At 40.1% G+C, this 6,752-nt stretch overlaps 1 protein-coding gene across 1 annotated transcript in view; it reads right to left on the bottom strand.

Moving 5' to 3' along the window:
* The window catches only part of grm4 (glutamate receptor, metabotropic 4), a 205,300-nt gene that overhangs the window by 190,523 nt on the left and 8,025 nt on the right, over nt 1–6,752 (bottom strand). The window contains exon 2 of the mRNA XM_014009533.1: nt 671–1,207. The gene's annotated coding sequence lies outside the window, so the exon portion shown is untranslated. The remainder of the gene's footprint in view (nt 1–670; nt 1,208–6,752) is intronic.

The following is a 6,752-nucleotide window of genomic DNA, read 5'->3' on the forward strand; positions in this document are numbered from 1 at the left end:
CCCCCACTCCATGAATCAACTTGTTCCTGTGCTGAGGGGGAGACACCAGAGAGAGAGATGGGGGATGTGATAAATCTTAAGAGGGGTTGAGCTGCGGATCACGAGGCGGTTGTTTGCATCCTGTTGTTGCTTTTCAACTGGATTGGCTTGTTAAAGACRGGAAAGATAAAAGATTCGCCCATGGTTGGATTAAATCTCTCCTTTCCGAGCTGTAACTCTTAATTCTAATAAATAAAATAAAATAAAAAACCTGGCGGCTGCAGCAGGTTCTCCATGTTGAGTCACTGTTTTTTTTTTCCTTCTATTTTGTGGAGACTTCAGGCGCCTCTGCAGCGCAGAGCTCTACACATAACGCTGCGCCTTAACACGTAAAAAAAAAAAAAAACAATCGATACACTTACAGTTCAGGGCGTTGCACTCTTCAACCACAGTAGGTGCATTTACCTTTTGAAAACTGCACAACTTTGCATCATTATTCATATATGAGTCATAAACATCATATACTAAACGTGCAATAAAATGTTCACAGTCGCAAAGAAACAAATTATCATTTCAGCTTATTAATGTTCTTCTTTAGAAAAAATAATAAGTCACGACGTTTTTTGTTTTTTTTAAAGCAACACATTTTGAGAAAAGATCCATTTATTTCAGCTTGGGTGGCAGTACTTACCCCGCTCTCCTGCCCACGAGGAATCTATATAAAATGATCCATATCCAAAGAAAAATCGTTCATTTTGCTTCTTGGTTTTAAAACAAAAAAGGGGAGTTTCCTGTGTAATAAAAAAATAAAAATAAAGATAAAGATTAAAAAAACGTGTCTGTCTTTCAGAGGAAACGCGTTGAAACCTCGTTACTTAATTGTATCCAACAGGAATCCTCGCGCATCTCGAGGCTGACGCGTCGATGTCTCGGAATCATTGCGAGCGCTGTCCACGGAGAAGTGGTGCTGAAAAAGTCTCAAGTCCACAACTTCTGGTTGCGCGCGGCCGGGGTGGGTGGTGGGGGTGATTAAAGACCACTCTCTCCTAGCGCTGCTCCGGTGACAGGAGGATCAGATCTTTACGGGATAACGGAGCGGAGAAAGCGCATATCCCACAGCCGAGGCGAGAGTCTCCCCCACTTCTCCTCCTCCTCTCCAACTGACTGAAGGCAGCACGCGCTCGGTGCGCTGGATGTGATTGATGTTGAATGCATAGCAGCTCCGCGTCTTTAAAGAGAGAGAGAGAGAAAAAAAWGCGCCAGCAGTGAATGGGTAAAAACGAACACAAACCACCAGCTTTGCGTAAAATACGCTGCGTTTGCGTCAGATTCTTGGATTTGTGGGCTTTTAAGATCWAATTTTCTGTCTTTAACGTAAATCAAGCACAATAACATATTATATGTCACAGAAAACTGAAGCTAAATACATTTTTTTATTTTTTTATCATTTGGAGTGAGAATTAACGCATGTTTGATCTGCACCTTGAGGATTCAGATTTTACCCCCATTTGGTCTGTGTTTTCTGGTGAGTATTGCACGTTCCAGGTGTTGTGGCAGCGCGTGCAGCTTGTTGAGTCTCAAAGCGTTTGGGATGCTGTGCATCAACCACGACGAACGTATCAAGTCCAATCACCGAGTGCGAAAACTCAATCTAGACACCAGGTTTTGTGTTTTGTAAGCGCGTGCGTCTGAGCGCTGTGTTTGTGTATGGGAAAGGGGGTGCGCGCGCATGTGYGAGTGTGTGTGTGTGAGATGCCCTGACTGCAGCCACACTGCAGCACATTTATGAAATTATGTCCAAGCGCATGCCTCCGAGTATCCAACATTATCCTGCAAGAAAATGCGAGAAATTACTTTTTAACCAGCCATGGTGGAGAAGTAATTTCACCGAAATTGCTGTTATTATTCGAGACCTGCGCTGAGATGTGTGTCAAATTTCGCCTAATAATGTGTTGTGGGAAGACAAAAGACTTCCTCWTCTTTGGGTTAAACGGTGGTTTCGTCTTGTTGCTCATCAGGAGGTGATCATTCTTCCCTCGCGTCCTGAATGTGCGCAGCTGCTCTTTTTCTTTCCCCCTGATCACAGAACTGAGCGGTGCACGGGGGGGGGGGGGGGGGGCTTTCACAGGTCTGAGTGGGTCACACCTGTGGAGTTCTGGACGCGCTCCACCAGATCAAGGGAAAGTGGGGAAGTGTGTGTGTGTGGAAAATAAATTCAAGAGGGAGGCGGGGTTCTTTAAGGGGTGTGTGTCACGTCTCTGTGGAACCCTGMAGGCAGCTGAGCTTCTGAATATTCATCATCACCAAGGCCGGACTTCCTGCAGGGTTTATCCGGGGGCAGGAGCCCAGGGYCCCCAAGATTCAGAGTGCCCAGAGATGATTTTTAAAGGGGACCTGTTGTGCAAAATTCACTTTTTAAAGTTTTTTTTACTCAACTTTGGGTATGTACTTCTTAAAAAACAGTCCTAGGACCAAAAAATGCACCCAGGGGCATATTTACTGTAAATAAATGTATTTTTAATATATATTAACGACAAGTTTTATACTTCTGTCATTTTGTGATGTCACAAGCCGTACGACAACCCACCTGAACCTGCGTTCTGTTTTCTAAAAATAAAAATAAAAAACCTTTGTTTCCAACGTKGTGCGAGCTCATATCACTAGAAATATCTTTAATTAGTGAAAAGCCCACAACTATTAACAGTAATTTAATTTGCTTGATTTCAATTTTAATTTAAACTTAAACTCAAACTTAGTTTCAGATATTTTTTACATGTTCAAAGTTGCTTCCTCTATATTTGCAACATTTTTGTTTATTATGTATTCTCAAGACGTGAGGATAAAAAACATCATTTTGCTTTCTAAAGRTTGTGGTGTTACTTGTTTTGCTGTATTTGACCTTAACTCTCATTTYTGCATGACAGTCTAAAATTATTTGCTTTATGGAGAAAAAAAATTACATAGATACCTTTAAAAAAGTTTGCATCTGTTGATTTTATTACCTATTAGGAACTATTCAGTCAGACCAGGCTTGAGCAAAATTGTATTGTGTSTGCGTGTGTCAGAAAAACTGTCGACAATAAACATTTGCCTCTTGGCAATTACTGCAATTAGAGCAACATGATGACATATTTTTGTGTGCGATGCACTCTCACTGTCAAGCGAAGCCCAGTGGCATATTGAAATTCTGTAATTTCATTGTGCTCTGTACAATGACAATAAAGGTCTAATTTAATATTGTGTTTCTAAAGATCTGCTGCCATTCAACTTTGGGGAAAAGTTGGGTTTCAATTTACAGCTGGCTATTTTAAACCTGGTAAAATGAAGAGGTTGGTTGGACTGTGGACTTCTAAGAATAGTTTTAGATCACAGGGTAATTGGTTTATAGTCAAAAACATGCAAGTGCAATTGTCATCGATTAATTGTCATATTAATCATTTATGCTACAGTTAATCATGATTACCTCCGCCAAGGTCGAGGTAATGTTTTCGGTCGTGTATGTCTGTCTGTCTGTCTGTGGACAACATTACTCAAAAACTTGTGGACAGATTGTTAAGACATTTTTAACACATGTGGGTACTGGGCTAAGGAACACACCTTTAAATTTTGGTGATGTTGCGGATCACGATGCGGATACAGGAATTTTTTTTCTTTTCACACTCTGAGATCGGCAAAGCTGTGATGCTTTCACAGGGCTTCTGTAAAAAACAGTGACCTGGATTGGACAGCACGGACTTCAAACTTTATAAAAGTAATGTTAAAACCAGATTTAATGATGAATAATTTTTGCCATAATTTGCACATTTACAGAACGTTTTGTGACCAGGAAGTGCGTGACTGCACTGAGACCTATTTTTCCCATTTCATCAAACACACCACATTTCCGAAACAACCACTCAAAACAGTTTCTCGCTGCTAGGCTTGTAAACAGAGAGCTGCCGGGCCTCAAAGTTTGGAGACGGGGGGAGCCAGGAAGCACTTTATAAAGAGAGTCAAACCATTACAAACTCATACAAGGAGATAAAACAGACGTTTTACATGGTGAAATGTGACTGATGAAAACTTAGGAGCTTAATCCAACACCAGTTTGATGATGAATAATGTCGGGTGACGAGTCTGACTTTTTTTTTCACATTGGACTCCACAGGGAAGAAATTCCATACATACTGCCTGCTTAAATGTTCGCTACATCAGAACTTATTCGACAAATGTGTTTTCATCTCTGCTTTTGCACATTWACTCTTACRGGATGGGGGAAATTGGTCTTGGCGGAGGTTTGCACTCYCCGAGTGCTTCTAGTTTATTATTGCGTAGCCTACACTCAACTTTTGTAGATCAGGTGCGTTAAAAAAAATAGAGCCCCACTCTTTCATTAACCCCATCCCCATCCTGAATGACAGTCCTGTGGGCACAAATAGAGCCATGTAAATCATTCAAGAGTCACAGCAAACTTGTGTRCATTACTGAACCGTTTTCTGCATCATTTTATACTTGTCAAAACATCCGATCCCCTCCATCTGTCAGCCCTTCAAACATTCTTCTCTTCCTCTTTGCCATGGTTAGCGCATGTGAATTATTCATCTGTGGAAAATGGATATAAAAGTAATTTCTTCCAAGAGGCTCATTGTCGCCTTGCTTTCGGCTGCGGTGCACCGGGAGACGGCCTTGCTGAACGCGTGCGTGCCGAGGATAACATGCAGTGCAGCTGAGTCCCTCCATCCCTCGGTGCAGGACAAACCCTGGAGATTACTTGTTTCAATTAGCCACGGGGCGGGGAGAATTTAAGCCATGTTAATTCCAGTCACTAGTGAAAATCTGAGTCAAAGAGACCAGCCACTCAGGCATAATCGCCTGCCCCCAGACGTCTCATTTCATGGAAACATTAGGAGGAATAAATCCAAATGTAAATTCTAAGGTGAGAAGAATTTCATTTTATTCATGGTTCACAACAACGTCCAAGACTTCTGGAGGATTTCCTTGATTCAAAGTAACTTTAAGCTTCTGAACTCCATTTTCCCTTTTAATTTCCTCAATTTCATTTTTATATGAGGACTTCTATGTAATTAAAATAAAACCTAAGTAAAATGGGTGAGGTAGGATTTCAGCTGAAGAGAGATGCCTGAACAAGAAGTGGATAATCCTCAGTCAGTTCAATAAATACTCATCTAATGGAACTAAATGTGACGTCTGCTTTTCATCGGCGTCTGTGGTATTTAATACCGCAGATAAAAAAGATTGCAAACATTGGATTTAATAACATCGAGGCGCTCACAGTCTCACCAACAAGTGGGAGGACGCTGAAATGAGTCACATTTTCACTCTCGTTTGAAGCAATATGTTACAACAATGGATCAAGGCAGCCGGGTCAGACAGTCTGACCGTGGGCTCCATGTGTGAGGGATTTATTTTGTTGAGATGCCCGCTGGCAGCTGTTACAGGTGTAACCTTTTGATCCCTGACAGCTTACAATGACTTTTTTTCTAAGATACAGAAAATGAAAAAACAATGCATTTGATCCGTACAGCACTACAGCGCACCCACGTATGCGAAAGCTAAATGCTTGTGGGACATCTGAGAATACTAGAAAGTGATTCTCATGAGGTGTCATGAATGTCACTAAATGTGGGCTAACATAAAAACAAAGGCTTTTGTATCAGAATGTTAGAAAGCATTAAGACCAGAGGTGTTGTTTCTGTTAAAGAAGAGAAAAACCCTCATCTTTTAACATCCTAAAGAATTGCTTCTTTCATTAAAGCTGCAGCTGGAATTGAATAAAATTTTCATCCAATTTAAACTTTATTATTTTTTCTCTCTGCACACATGATCATTTCACGGGTCATTAGTGAAACATCGTGTTGAATTATTAAAAGAGAGTGGACATGAAAGCTTGTTGTAACTGGCATGATAGCAGCCCCTGGTGGTTCAGACTTTTAACATCCTCAAATAGCTTTAAAGGTTAACCTGAAAACTGCATCCTAATGGGCTTGTTAGACCTGTATGATCTGAACTTTTATTCAAACCAGAGGTCCAAAAACTGGCTCCAGTGGTGCCCCCAAACTCTGGAACAACACATGTTGAAAATTTAAAGAGCCAATGGTTGTTTTTTTATTATTATTTGTGTTGAAAATCCATTTATTGGCTCTTGTTGAACATAGGACATTTTGAGTGTTTATTTTGTACATGGTAAGCGTAGCAGGGAGTCAAACCTGCATCTCTGAGGTCTGAAACTACTGCTCCACACTGCATCACAGCCACCAAAGTTGTAAAGTAACTAAGTACAAATACTTTGTTATAGTACTTAAGTAGAAATTTTGGTTATCTGTACTTGAGTAATATTTTTCAGCGTACTTTTTACTTTTACTCATTACATTTTTACACAATTATCTGTACTTTCTACTCACTACATTTTAGAAAAAAATGTAAGAAGGAGAAAGTCGTTACTCCTATTTTATTCTGAGTTATTACTTAAAAAATACTATCCTGATGAAATGTGTCTCCTGGATAGAGTGAATTTAATTGTGGTTGGATGAGAAGTATAAATATATAAAACTCTGACACCCTATTAACTTGCACACAACCCATCACAGCTGCACGCCGTTAGAAAAAGTATTTTTTGGAGAAGTCACCTCCCAATAAATGTCATTTTGGAAAATCTAACTGCTCACTTTTACTCAGTACTTTTACTTTTAATACTTAAGTAGATTTTGTGTCAGAAATTTACTTTTAATACTTAAGTACAAAAAATATCAGATACTTTAAGACTTTTACTCAAG

Source organism: Austrofundulus limnaeus, unplaced genomic scaffold (genome assembly GCF_001266775.1).
Source record: "Austrofundulus limnaeus strain Quisiro unplaced genomic scaffold, Austrofundulus_limnaeus-1.0 Scaffold59, whole genome shotgun sequence".
In the NCBI taxonomy this organism is placed as follows: Eukaryota; Metazoa; Chordata; class Actinopteri; order Cyprinodontiformes; family Rivulidae; genus Austrofundulus; species Austrofundulus limnaeus.